This window comes from Tachypleus tridentatus, chromosome 5 (assembly GCF_004210375.1).
Source record: "Tachypleus tridentatus isolate NWPU-2018 chromosome 5, ASM421037v1, whole genome shotgun sequence".
Classification (NCBI taxonomy): domain Eukaryota; kingdom Metazoa; phylum Arthropoda; class Merostomata; order Xiphosura; family Limulidae; genus Tachypleus; species Tachypleus tridentatus.
The window spans coordinates 50,387,254-50,401,980 of record NC_134829.1 but is presented as its reverse complement, the minus strand read 5'-3'; the positions used below and the strand labels follow the sequence as shown (position 1 = coordinate 50,401,980).

The 14,727-nt window shown below is 34.3% G+C and overlaps 6 non-coding genes across 6 annotated transcripts; all 6 read right to left on the bottom strand.

Moving 5' to 3' along the window:
• Positions 1-1,304: 1,304 nt before the first annotated feature.
• On the bottom strand, positions 1,305-1,378 carry TRNAN-GUU (transfer RNA asparagine (anticodon GUU)). Its single transcript has one exon. It is a non-coding gene; the product is annotated as a tRNA-Asn (tRNA).
• Positions 1,379-3,768: 2,390 nt separating this feature from the next.
• TRNAN-GUU (transfer RNA asparagine (anticodon GUU)) lies at positions 3,769-3,842 on the bottom strand. Its single transcript has one exon. It is a non-coding gene; the product is annotated as a tRNA-Asn (tRNA).
• Positions 3,843-6,237: 2,395 nt separating this feature from the next.
• Positions 6,238-6,311, bottom strand: TRNAN-GUU (transfer RNA asparagine (anticodon GUU)). The gene has a single exon. It is a non-coding gene; the product is annotated as a tRNA-Asn (tRNA).
• Positions 6,312-8,705: 2,394 nt separating this feature from the next.
• On the bottom strand, positions 8,706-8,779 carry TRNAN-GUU (transfer RNA asparagine (anticodon GUU)). The gene has a single exon. It is a non-coding gene; the product is annotated as a tRNA-Asn (tRNA).
• A 2,397-nt stretch (positions 8,780-11,176) lies between these two features.
• On the bottom strand, positions 11,177-11,250 carry TRNAN-GUU (transfer RNA asparagine (anticodon GUU)). Its single transcript has one exon. It is a non-coding gene; the product is annotated as a tRNA-Asn (tRNA).
• A 2,397-nt stretch (positions 11,251-13,647) lies between these two features.
• Positions 13,648-13,721, bottom strand: TRNAN-GUU (transfer RNA asparagine (anticodon GUU)). The gene has a single exon. It is a non-coding gene; the product is annotated as a tRNA-Asn (tRNA).
• Between the last annotated feature and the right edge of the window lie 1,006 nt (positions 13,722-14,727).

Below are 14,727 nucleotides of genomic sequence, written 5' to 3'. Positions count from 1 at the left end.
GGCATGTTTCAAGTGGCATGAACGTTTTAAGGATGGTCGACAGTCCATTGAAGATGATGAGCGTCCTGGACGTCCTTCCACGTCAACTGACGACCCACACGTCGACAAAATCAACACCCTGGTGCGGGCAAATCGACGTCTGACTGTCAGGGAGCTTGCTGAATTTGAGAAAGCAATAATAACATGCGAATTTTAACGAAAAGACGCATGGGTTTCGTGATTTACTAAACCGAATCGTAGATGATGTGAATAAATAAAAGTCTCTTTATTCACAAAACATTTCATTGTTAATACTTTTAAATAGGTTTCAAAGATAACATTTATTTTGAGGAATAATATTTTTGGTAGTGAAACAAATGAAAATGAACGGAAATGGTCTTTTAAAGTAAAACCTTTTCGCAGTGTTGATTTAAAGCGTTCATATTTGTATTATGTCTATTGAGTACCACGGCCATCTGTACATGTAGAATATACCGACATATTTTTTACACAAGGCGAAAAATTAACAATGTACATTAATGTTTATCAATATTATTTAGAGATTTAATTAATTACCAAGAAAAACGGGTTACCTTTGTGTTAGACAGTCAGCCGTCTAGTCTCACAAATACATCAGTATATTTCAATAACAACTCAAAGATCTTGTGTCACCAAGTTCAAAGGAGATTGTCTGCATCAGTATGGGCTAAGAACCTCACTTGTATCGGTATCCACGTCTCTCTTCTTTGGTACAGCATGGTAGAAGTAACCGTGGCAAACAACTATATTTGATGACCACGGTTTATGCTTCGCGAACAACCGATGATCATTTTTAATTTGTTATTCATCGTGGAAAAGATACATGTTTGGACAAAACGTTCGAGTCAGTACTAAATTATAATCACACAACTGTAACAAGTAGAACCACAATGAATTAAACATGTTTCATACTCTATGTTATACGTAATTGATTGAAACATTAAAGATTGTTTGAGTCGTCGCTTGAGCTATATCTCTCTAAGCCTGAGATACATACAGCGTACGGTAACGGTTCTGTCACACTAATTGTTTTACACTTTATTGGAACTTTCTAAAATTCGCGGTATTTAACATGAAATTTTAAGAGTCGTATGCTACTAGTTATTCACGAGAGAGTCTCATTCTATTTGCACATTTCATTCTTTCGCCTATTGGTGAAAAACGCTGCACGTCTCTTCTTTGAAATGAGCAGGAAGATCGATGACGGACTTTCTCCTGATTCGTGAATCACGTTTTGACACCGTCACGTGGAATCGTCGCTTTGCCACCAGACGTTAAAACGTAAACGCCCCCGGGTGGGCTCGAACCACCAACCTTTCGGTTAACAGCCGAACGCGCTAGCCGATTGCGCCACGGAGGCGTCGTAACTAACCACCAAAGAAGATGTCTTGAAGCAAAGAAAAAGCAATGTTTTGCAGCCTTATTCTACATTACAATCACGCTGTTCTTTTATTCCCGGTACATATATCATTCAGTTATTATGTACTGAACGTTATGCACTTCCTCAAATATTTCTTACTTCGCGTTCATTGCACCAGTAAATCTTAATAACCAAATAACTCATTCACATCTTCAACCTTTCCCAGTTACTCTATCATCGTCTTTGTCTTTGCATCGCGCAGCTATAGAAAACATACGTTCTTTTAAAATGTTTCAAGAAATACCTTAATAAGCTTTGTATATACGTAAACTGGTTTCTCAACAACTATTCTAAAAATATTTCGTCTGCTCTGTTTTCCTGTCAATAATAGTCTATAAGTTAGCTCGATCTTCACACCATGATTGCGAATCGCTATTATAATTGCCTCGAAGCACGTTTTTGCCGCAGTTCGTGATTCTTTTCTATTGTCATTTAATATAGAATTATTAAATGAAAACTACTAGATTCTTTGTTTCACATTTTAATTCACTACTTTTGATACTGTTCAAAACCCAAGTAAATTGAGCAAAGAAGTTTCAAATTAGCGTTTAAAAAGTTTATCCGAAAATTCATCATACACAGTGTTTAAGTGAATAAAGGAGAAAATAGAGAATAAGTGAGATTTTCATTTACAGTTTTTGTGCTTTATGATTTAAAATCAGTAATAGTAAAGCTAACATTCTTAAGTCGTATTTGAGAAAAAATGGTTAATAATATATATTGAGCCACCCACCGAAAAATATTTTCCGTAAGTTTATGTGACACAACGCTCAAGTGTTTCTTTGCTATTTGCTAAATCTTTTGTTTTCGTAAACATGTCCCATATTCTAACTTACACTTTCAGTTTCATTACTGCCTAATAATATTCAACAAAAAAATTAATCATCCCTATCGTCTTAATAAATTCCATACACTTTATGCAAGTAGATGTGCCTGTGGAGCCTTTTACACCATGGCAACTTCATTACTGTGTAGTCCTATTACTGGTAAACGAGAGATTTCTGTCTTAGACCGTCAATTACGTTACATCTATTCGAAACAAAACCTAGCTTCAAACGAGTTCTAATGGTTTTAGAATTGTAAATATATATATGTATGTATATATATATAATTAACAACCTATTTCTAGAAAGTTTTCGATGACATTGTTAAAGGTTTGTGTCAGATTAGGGATTGTACGAATGTAACACTACATTTGAGAAAGCAATAATAACATGCGAATTTTAACGAAAAGACGCATGGGTTTCGTGATTTACTAAACCGAATCGTAGATGATGTGAATAAATAAAAGTCTCTTTATTCACAAAACATTTCATTGTTAATACTTTTAAATAGGTTTCAAAGATAACATTTATTTTGAGGAATAATATTTTTGGTAGTGAAACAAATGAAAATGAACGGAAATGGTCTTTTAAAGTAAAACCTTTTCGCAGTGTTGATTTAAAGCGTTCATATTTGTATTATGTCTATTGAGTACCACGGCCATCTGTACATGTAGAATATACCGACTTTTACACAAGGCGAAAAATTAACAATGTACATTAATGTTTATCAATATTATTTAGAGATTTAATTAATTACCAAGAAAAACGGGTTACCTTTGTGTTAGACAGTCAGCCGTCTAGTCTCACAAATACATCAGTATATTTCAATAACAACTCAAAGATCTTGTGTCACCAAGTTCAAAGGAGATTGTCTGCATCAGTATGGGCTAAGAACCTCACTTGTATCGGTATCCACGTCTCTCTTCTTTGGTACAGCATGGTAGAAGTAACCGTGGCAAACAACTATATTTGATGACCACGGTTTATGCTTCGCGAACAACCGATGATCATTTTTAATTTGTTATTCATCGTGGAAAAGATACATGTTTGGACAAAACGTTCGAGTCAGTACTAAATTATAATCACACAACTGTAACAAGTAGAACCACAATGAATTAAACATGTTTCATACTCTATGTTATACGTAATTGATTGAAACATTAAAGATTGTTTGAGTCGTCGCTTGAGCTATATCTCTCTAAGCCTGAGATACATACAGCGTACGGTAACGGTTCTGTCACACTAATTGTTTTACACTTTATTGGAACTTTCTAAAATTCGCGGTATTTAACATGAAATTTTAAGAGTCGTATGCTACTAGTTATTCACGAGAGAGTCTCATTCTATTTGCACATTTCATTCTTTCGCCTATTGGTGAAAAACGCTGCACGTCTCTTCTTTGAAATGAGCAGGAAGATCGATGACGGACTTTCTCCTGATTCGTGAATCACGTTTTGACACCGTCACGTGGAATCGTCGCTTTGCCACCAGACGTTAAAACGTAAACGCCCCCGGGTGGGCTCGAACCACCAACCTTTCGGTTAACAGCCGAACGCGCTAGCCGATTGCGCCACGGAGGCGTCGTAACTAACCACCAAAGAAGATGTCTTGAAGCAAAGAAAAAGCAATGTTTTGCAGCCTTATTCTACATTACAATCACGCTGTTCTTTTATTCCCGGTACATATATCATTCAGTTATTATGTACTGAACGTTATGCACTTCCTCAAATATTTCTTACTTCGCGTTCATTGCACCAGTAAATCTTAATAACCAAATAACTCATTCACATCTTCAACCTTTCCCAGTTACTCTATCATCGTCTTTGTCTTTGCATCGCGCAGCTATAGAAAACATACGTTCCTTTTAAAATGTTTCAAGAAATACCTTAATAAGCTTTGTATATACGTAAACTGGTTTCTCAACAACTATTCTAAAAATATTTCGTCTGCTCTGTTTTCCTGTCAATAATAGTCTATAAGTTAGCTCGATCTTCACACCATGATTGCGAATCGCTATTATAATTGCCTCGAAGCACGTTTTTGCCGCAGTTCGTGATTCTTTTTCTATTGTCATTTAATATAGAATTATTAAATGAAAACTACTAGATTCTTTGTTTCACATTTTTAATTCACTACTTTTGATACTGTTCAAAACCCAAGTAAATTGAGCAAAGAAGTTTCAAATTAGCGTTTAAAAAGTTTATCCGAAAATTCATCATACACAGTGTTTAAGTGAATAAAGGAGAAAATAGAGAATAAGTGAGATTTTCATTTACAGTTTTTGTGCTTTATGATTTAAAATCAGTAATAGTAAAGCTAACATTCTTAAGTCGTATTTGAGAAAAAATGGTTAATAATATATATTGAGCCACCCACCGAAAAATATTTTCCGTAAGTTTATGTGACACAACGCTCAAGTGTTTCTTTGCTATTTGCTAAATCTTTTGTTTTCGTAAACATGTCCCATATTCTAACTTACACTTTCAGTTTCATTACTGCCTAATAATATTCAACAAAAAAATTAATCATCCCTATCGTCTTAATAAATTCCATATACTTTATGCAAGTAGATGTGCCTGTGGAGCCTTTTACACCATGGCAACTTCATTACTGTGTAGTCCTATTACTGGTAAACGAGAGATTTCTGTCTTAGACCGTCAATTACGTTACATCTATTCGAAACAAAACCTAGCTTCAAAGGAGTTCTAATGGTTTTAGAATTGTAAAATATATATATGTATGTATATATATATAATTAACAACCTATTTCTAGAAAGTTTTCGATGACATTGTTAAAGGTTTGTGTCAGATTAGGGATTGTACGAATGTAACACTACATTTGAGAAAGCAATAATAACATGCGAATTTTAACGAAAAGACGCATGGGTTTCGTGATTTACTAAACCGAATCGTAGATGATGTGAATAAATAAAAGTCTCTTTATTCACAAAACATTTCATTGTTAATACTTTTAAATAGGTTTCAAAGATAACATTTATTTTGAGGAATAATATTTTTGGTAGTGAAACAAATGAAAATGAACGGAAATGGTCTTTTAAAGTAAAACCTTTTCGCAGTGTTGATTTAAAGCGTTCATATTTGTATTATGTCTATTGAGTACCACGGCCATCTGTACATGTAGAATATACCGACTTTTTTACACAAGGCGAAAAATTAACAATGTACATTAATGTTTATCAATATTATTTAGAGATTTAATTAATTACCAAGAAAAACGGGTTACCTTTGTGTTAGACAGTCAGCCGTCTAGTCTCACAAATACATCAGTATATTTCAATAACAACTCAAAGATCTTGTGTCACCAAGTTCAAAGGAGATTGTCTGCATCAGTATGGGCTAAGAACCTCACTTGTATCGGTATCCACGTCTCTCTTCTTTGGTACAGCATGGTAGAAGTAACCGTGGCAAACAACTATATTTGATGACCACGGTTTATGCTTCGCGAACAACCGATGATCATTTTAATTTGTTATTCATCGTGGAAAAGATACATGTTTGGACAAAACGTTCGAGTCAGTACTAAATTATAATCACACAACTGTAACAAGTAGAACCACAATGAATTAAACATGTTTCATACTCTATGTTATACGTAATTGATTGAAACATTAAAGATTGTTTGAGTCGTCGCTTGAGCTATATCTCTCTAAGCCTGAGATACATACAGCGTACGGTAACGGTTCTGTCACACTAATTGTTTTACACTTTATTGGAACTTTCTAAAATTCGCGGTATTTAACATGAAATTTTAAGAGTCGTATGCTACTAGTTATTCACGAGAGAGTCTCATTCTATTTGCACATTTCATTCTTTCGCCTATTGGTGAAAAACGCTGCACGTCTCTTCTTTGAAATGAGCAGGAAGATCGATGACGGACTTTCTCCTGATTCGTGAATCACGTTTTGACACCGTCACGTGGAATCGTCGCTTTGCCACCAGACGTTAAAACGTAAACGCCCCCGGGTGGGCTCGAACCACCAACCTTTCGGTTAACAGCCGAACGCGCTAGCCGATTGCGCCACGGAGGCGTCGTAACTAACCACCAAAGAAGATGTCTTGAAGCAAAGAAAAGCAATGTTTTGCAGCCTTATTCTACATTACAATCACGCTGTTCTTTTATTCCCGGTACATATATCATTCAGTTATTATGTACTGAACGTTATGCACTTCCTCAAATATTTCTTACTTCGCGTTCATTGCACCAGTAAATCTTAATAACCAAATAACTCATTCACATCTTCAACCTTTCCCAGTTACTCTATCATCGTCTTTGTCTTTGCATCGCGCAGCTATAGAAAACATACGTTCTTTTAAAATGTTTCAAGAAATACCTTAATAAGCTTTGTATATACGTAAACTGGTTTCTCAACAACTATTCTAAAAATATTTCGTCTGCTCTGTTTTCCTGTCAATAATAGTCTATAAGTTAGCTCGATCTTCACACCATGATTGCGAATCGCTATTATAATTGCCTCGAAGCACGTTTTTGCCGCAGTTCGTGATTCTTTTTCTATTGTCATTTAATATAGAATTATTAAATGAAAACTACTAGATTCTTTGTTTCACATTTTAATTCACTACTTTTGATACTGTTCAAAACCCAAGTAAATTGAGCAAAGAAGTTTCAAATTAGCGTTAAAAAAGTTTATCCGAAAATTCATCATACACAGTGTTTAAGTGAATAAAGGAGAAAATAGAGAATAAGTGAGATTTTCATTTACAGTTTTTGTGCTTTATGATTTAAAATCAGTAATAGTAAAGCTAACATTCTTAAGTCGTATTTGAGAAAAAATGGTTAATAATATATATTGAGCCACCCACCGAAAAATATTTTCCGTAAGTTTATGTGACACAACGCTCAAGTGTTTCTTTGCTATTTGCTAAATCTTTTGTTTTCGTAAACATGTCCCATATTCTAACTTACACTTTCAGTTTCATTACTGCCTAATAATATTCAACAAAAAAATTAATCATCCCTATCGTCTTAATAAATTCCATACACTTTATGCAAGTAGATGTGCCTGTGGAGCCTTTTACACCATGGCAACTTCATTACTGTGTAGTCCTATTACTGGTAAACGAGAGATTTCTGTCTTAGACCGTCAATTACGTTACATCTATTCGAAACAAAACCTAGCTTCAAAGGAGTTCTAATGGTTTTAGAATTGTAAATATATATATATGTATATATATATATATAATTAACAACCTATTTCTAGAAAGTTTTCGATGACATTGTTAAAGGTTTGTGTCAGATTAGGGATTGTACGAATGTAACACTACATTTGAGAAAGCAATAATAACATGCGAATTTTAACGAAAAGACGCATGGGTTTCGTGATTTACTAAACCGAATCGTAGATGATGTGAATAAATAAAAGTCTCTTTATTCACAAAACATTTCATTGTTAATACTTTTAAATAGGTTTCAAAGATAACATTTATTTTGAGGAATAATATTTTTGGTAGTGAAACAAATGAAAATGAACGGAAATGGTCTTTTAAAGTAAAACCTTTTCGCAGTGTTGATTTAAAGCGTTCATATTTGTATTATGTCTATTGAGTACCACGGCCATCTGTACATGTAGAATATACCGACTTTTTTACACAAGGCGAAAAATTAACAATGTACATTAATGTTTATCAATATTATTTAGAGATTTAATTAATTACCAAGAAAAACGGGTTACCTTTGTGTTAGACAGTCAGCCGTCTAGTCTCACAAATACATCAGTATATTTCAATAACAACTCAAAGATCTTGTGTCACCAAGTTCAAAGGAGATTGTCTGCATCAGTATGGGCTAAGAACCTCACTTGTATCGGTATCCACGTCTCTCTTCTTTGGTACAGCATGGTAGAAGTAACCGTGGCAAACAACTATATTTGATGACCACGGTTTATGCTTCGCGAACAACCGATGATCATTTTAATTTGTTATTCATCGTGGAAAAGATACATGTTTGGACAAAACGTTCGAGTCAGTACTAAATTATAATCACACAACTGTAACAAGTAGAACCACAATGAATTAAACATGTTTCATACTCTATGTTATACGTAATTGATTGAAACATTAAAGATTGTTTGAGTCGTCGCTTAGAGCTATATCTCTCTAAGCCTGAGATACATACAGCGTACGGTAACGGTTCTGTCACACTAATTGTTTTACACTTTATTGGAACTTTCTAAAATTCGCGGTATTTAACATGAAATTTTAAGAGTCGTATGCTACTAGTTATTCACGAGAGAGTCTCATTCTATTTGCACATTTCATTCTTTCGCCTATTGGTGAAAAACGCTGCACGTCTCTTCTTTGAAATGAGCAGGAAGATCGATGACGGACTTTCTCCTGATTCGTGAATCACGTTTTGACACCGTCACGTGGAATCGTCGCTTTGCCACCAGACGTTAAAACGTAAACGCCCCCGGGTGGGCTCGAACCACCAACCTTTCGGTTAACAGCCGAACGCGCTAGCCGATTGCGCCACGGAGGCGTCGTAACTAACCACCAAAGAAGATGTCTTGAAGCAAAGAAAAGCAATGTTTTGCAGCCTTATTCTACATTACAATCACGCTGTTCTTTTATTCCCGGTACATATATCATTCAGTTATTATGTACTGAACGTTATGCACTTCCTCAAATATTTCTTACTTCGCGTTCATTGCACCAGTAAATCTTAATAACCAAATAACTCATTCACATCTTCAACCTTTCCCAGTTACTCTATCATCGTCTTTGTCTTTGCATCGCGCAGCTATAGAAAACATACGTTCCTTTTAAAATGTTTCAAGAAATACCTTAATAAGCTTTGTATATACGTAAACTGGTTTCTCAACAACTATTCTAAAAATATTTCGTCTGCTCTGTTTTCCTGTCAATAATAGTCTATAAGTTAGCTCGATCTTCACACCATGATTGCGAATCGCTATTATAATTGCCTCGAAGCACGTTTTTGCCGCAGTTCGTGATTCTTTTTCTATTGTCATTTAATATAGAATTATTAAATGAAAACTACTAGATTCTTTGTTTCACATTTTTAATTCACTACTTTTGATACTGTTCAAAACCCAAGTAAATTGAGCAAAGAAGTTTCAAATTAGCGTTTAAAAAAGTTTATCCGAAAATTCATCATACACAGTGTTTAAGTGAATAAAGGAGAAAATAGAGAATAAGTGAGATTTTCATTTACAGTTTTTGTGCTTTATGATTTAAAATCAGTAATAGTAAAGCTAACATTCTTAAGTCGTATTTGAGAAAAAATGGTTAATAATATATATTGAGCCACCCACCGAAAAATATTTTCCGTAAGTTTATGTGACACAACGCTCAAGTGTTTCTTTGCTATTTGCTAAATCTTTTGTTTTCGTAAACATGTCCCATATTCTAACTTACACTTTCAGTTTCATTACTGCCTAATAATATTCAACAAAAAAAATTAATCATCCCTATCGTCTTAATAAATTCCATACACTTTATGCAAGTAGATGTGCCTGTGGAGCCTTTTACACCATGGCAACTTCATTACTGTGTAGTCCTATTACTGGTAAACGAGAGATTTCTGTCTTAGACCGTCAATTACGTTACATCTATTCGAAACAAAACCTAGCTTCAAAGGAGTTCTAATGGTTTTAGAATTGTAAATATATATATATGTATATATATATATATAATTAACAACCTATTTCTAGAAAGTTTTCGATGACATTGTTAAAGGTTTGTGTCAGATTAGGGATTGTACGAATGTAACACTACATTTGAGAAAGCAATAATAACATGCGAATTTTAACGAAAAGACGCATGGGTTTCGTGATTTACTAAACCGAATCGTAGATGATGTGAATAAATAAAAGTCTCTTTATTCACAAAACATTTCATTGTTAATACTTTTAAATAGGTTTCAAAGATAACATTTATTTTGAGGAATAATATTTTTGGTAGTGAAACAAATGAAAATGAACGGAAATGGTCTTTTAAAGTAAAACCTTTTCGCAGTGTTGATTTAAAGCGTTCATATTTGTATTATGTCTATTGAGTACCACGGCCATCTGTACATGTAGAATATACCGACTTTTTTACACAAGGCGAAAAATTAACAATGTACATTAATGTTTATCAATATTATTTAGAGATTTAATTAATTACCAAGAAAAACGGGTTACCTTTGTGTTAGACAGTCAGCCGTCTAGTCTCACAAATACATCAGTATATTTCAATAACAACTCAAAGATCTTGTGTCACCAAGTTCAAAGGAGATTGTCTGCATCAGTATGGGCTAAGAACCTCACTTGTATCGGTATCCACGTCTCTCTTCTTTGGTACAGCATGGTAGAAGTAACCGTGGCAAACAACTATATTTGATGACCACGGTTTATGCTTCGCGAACAACCGATGATCATTTTAATTTGTTATTCATCGTGGAAAAGATACATGTTTGGACAAAACGTTCGAGTCAGTACTAAATTATAATCACACAACTGTAACAAGTAGAACCACAATGAATTAAACATGTTTCATACTCTATGTTATACGTAATTGATTGAAACATTAAAGATTGTTTGAGTCGTCGCTTGAGCTATATCTCTCTAAGCCTGAGATACATACAGCGTACGGTAACGGTTCTGTCACACTAATTGTTTTACACTTTATTGGAACTTTCTAAAATTCGCGGTATTTAACATGAAATTTTAAGAGTCGTATGCTACTAGTTATTCACGAGAGAGTCTCATTCTATTTGCACATTTCATTCTTTCGCCTATTGGTGAAAAACGCTGCACGTCTCTTCTTTGAAATGAGCAGGAAGATCGATGACGGACTTTCTCCTGATTCGTGAATCACGTTTTGACACCGTCACGTGGAATCGTCGCTTTGCCACCAGACGTTAAAACGTAAACGCCCCCGGGTGGGCTCGAACCACCAACCTTTCGGTTAACAGCCGAACGCGCTAGCCGATTGCGCCACGGAGGCGTCGTAACTAACCACCAAAGAAGATGTCTTGAAGCAAAGAAAAGCAATGTTTTGCAGCCTTATTCTACATTACAATCACGCTGTTCTTTTATTCCCGGTACATATATCATTCAGTTATTATGTACTGAACGTTATGCACTTCCTCAAATATTTCTTACTTCGCGTTCATTGCACCAGTAAATCTTAATAACCAAATAACTCATTCACATCTTCAACCTTTCCCAGTTACTCTATCATCGTCTTTGTCTTTGCATCGCGCAGCTATAGAAAACATACGTTCCTTTTAAAATGTTTCAAGAAATACCTTAATAAGCTTTGTATATACGTAAACTGGTTTCTCAACAACTATTCTAAAAATATTTCGTCTGCTCTGTTTTCCTGTCAATAATAGTCTATAAGTTAGCTCGATCTTCACACCATGATTGCGAATCGCTATTATAATTGCCTCGAAGCACGTTTTTGCCGCAGTTCGTGATTCTTTTTCTATTGTCATTTAATATAGAATTATTAAATGAAAACTACTAGATTCTTTGTTTCACATTTTTAATTCACTACTTTTGATACTGTTCAAAACCCAAGTAAATTGAGCAAAGAAGTTTCAAATTAGCGTTTAAAAAAGTTTATCCGAAAATTCATCATACACAGTGTTTAAGTGAATAAAGGAGAAAATAGAGAATAAGTGAGATTTTCATTTACAGTTTTTGTGCTTTATGATTTAAAATCAGTAATAGTAAAGCTAACATTCTTAAGTCGTATTTGAGAAAAAATGGTTAATAATATATATTGAGCCACCCACCGAAAAATATTTTCCGTAAGTTTATGTGACACAACGCTCAAGTGTTTCTTTGCTATTTGCTAAATCTTTTGTTTTCGTAAACATGTCCCATATTCTAACTTACACTTTCAGTTTCATTACTGCCTAATAATATTCAACAAAAAAATTAATCATCCCTATCGTCTTAATAAATTCCATACACTTTATGCAAGTAGATGTGCCTGTGGAGCCTTTTACACCATGGCAACTTCATTACTGTGTAGTCCTATTACTGGTAAACGAGAGATTTCTGTCTTAGACCGTCAATTACGTTACATCTATTCGAAACAAAACCTAGCTTCAAAGGAGTTCTAATGGTTTTAGAATTGTAAATATATATATATGTATATATATATATATAATTAACAACCTATTTCTAGAAAGTTTTCGATGACATTGTTAAAGGTTTGTGTCAGATTAGGGATTGTACGAATGTAACACTACATTTGAGAAAGCAATAATAACATGCGAATTTTAACGAAAAGACGCATGGGTTTCGTGATTTACTAAACCGAATCGTAGATGATGTGAATAAATAAAAGTCTCTTTATTCACAAAACATTTCATTGTTAATACTTTTAAATAGGTTTCAAAGATAACATTTATTTTGAGGAATAATATTTTTGGTAGTGAAACAAATGAAAATGAACGGAAATGGTCTTTTAAAGTAAAACCTTTTCGCAGTGTTGATTTAAAGCGTTCATATTTGTATTATGTCTATTGAGTACCACGGCCATCTGTACATGTAGAATATACCGACTTTTTTACACAAGGCGAAAAATTAACAATGTACATTAATGTTTATCAATATTATTTAGAGATTTAATTAATTACCAAGAAAAACGGGTTACCTTTGTGTTAGACAGTCAGCCGTCTAGTCTCACAAATACATCAGTATATTTCAATAACAACTCAAAGATCTTGTGTCACCAAGTTCAAAGGAGATTGTCTGCATCAGTATGGGCTAAGAACCTCACTTGTATCGGTATCCACGTCTCTCTTCTTTGGTACAGCATGGTAGAAGTAACCGTGGCAAACAACTATATTTGATGACCACGGTTTATGCTTCGCGAACAACCGATGATCATTTTAATTTGTTATTCATCGTGGAAAAGATACATGTTTGGACAAAACGTTCGAGTCAGTACTAAATTATAATCACACAACTGTAACAAGTAGAACCACAATGAATTAAACATGTTTCATACTCTATGTTATACGTAATTGATTGAAACATTAAAGATTGTTTGAGTCGTCGCTTAGAGCTATATCTCTCTAAGCCTGAGATACATACAGCGTACGGTAACGGTTCTGTCACACTAATTGTTTTACACTTTATTGGAACTTTCTAAAATTCGCGGTATTTAACATGAAATTTTAAGAGTCGTATGCTACTAGTTATTCACGAGAGAGTCTCATTCTATTTGCACATTTCATTCTTTCGCCTATTGGTGAAAAACGCTGCACGTCTCTTCTTTGAAATGAGCAGGAAGATCGATGACGGACTTTCTCCTGATTCGTGAATCACGTTTTGACACCGTCACGTGGAATCGTCGCTTTGCCACCAGACGTTAAAACGTAAACGCCCCCGGGTGGGCTCGAACCACCAACCTTTCGGTTAACAGCCGAACGCGCTAGCCGATTGCGCCACGGAGGCGTCGTAACTAACCACCAAAGAAGATGTCTTGAAGCAAAGAAAAAGCAATGTTTTGCAGCCTTATTCTACATTACAATCACGCTGTTCTTTTATTCCCGGTACATATATCATTCAGTTATTATGTACTGAACGTTATGCACTTCCTCAAATATTTCTTACTTCGCGTTCATTGCACCAGTAAATCTTAATAACCAAATAACTCATTCACATCTTCAACCTTTCCCAGTTACTCTATCATCGTCTTTGTCTTTGCATCGCGCAGCTATAGAAAACATACGTTCCTTTTAAAATGTTTCAAGAAATACCTTAATAAGCTTTGTATATACGTAAACTGGTTTCTCAACAACTATTCTAAAAATATTTCGTCTGCTCTGTTTTCCTGTCAATAATAGTCTATAAGTTAGCTCGATCTTCACACCATGATTGCGAATCGCTATTATAATTGCCTCGAAGCACGTTTTTGCCGCAGTTCGTGATTCTTTTTCTATTGTCATTTAATATAGAATTATTAAATGAAAACTACTAGATTCTTTGTTTCACATTTTTAATTCACTACTTTTGATACTGTTCAAAACCCAAGTAAATTGAGCAAAGAAGTTTCAAATTAGCGTTTAAAAAAGTTTATCCGAAAATTCATCATACACAGTGTTTAAGTGAATAAAGGAGAAAATAGAGAATAAGTGAGATTTTCATTTACAGTTTTTGTGCTTTATGATTTAAAATCAGTAATAGTAAAGCTAACATTCTTAAGTCGTATTTGAGAAAAAATGGTTAATAATATATATTGAGCCACCCACCGAAAAATATTTTCCGTAAGTTTATGTGACACAACGCTCAAGTGTTTCTTTGCTATTTGCTAAATCTTTTGTTTTCGTAAACATGTCCCATATTCTAACTTACACTTTCAGTTTCATTACTGCCTAATAATATTCAACAAAAAAATTAATCATCCCTATCGTCTTAATAAATTCCATATACTTTATGCAAGTAGATGTGCCTGTGGAGC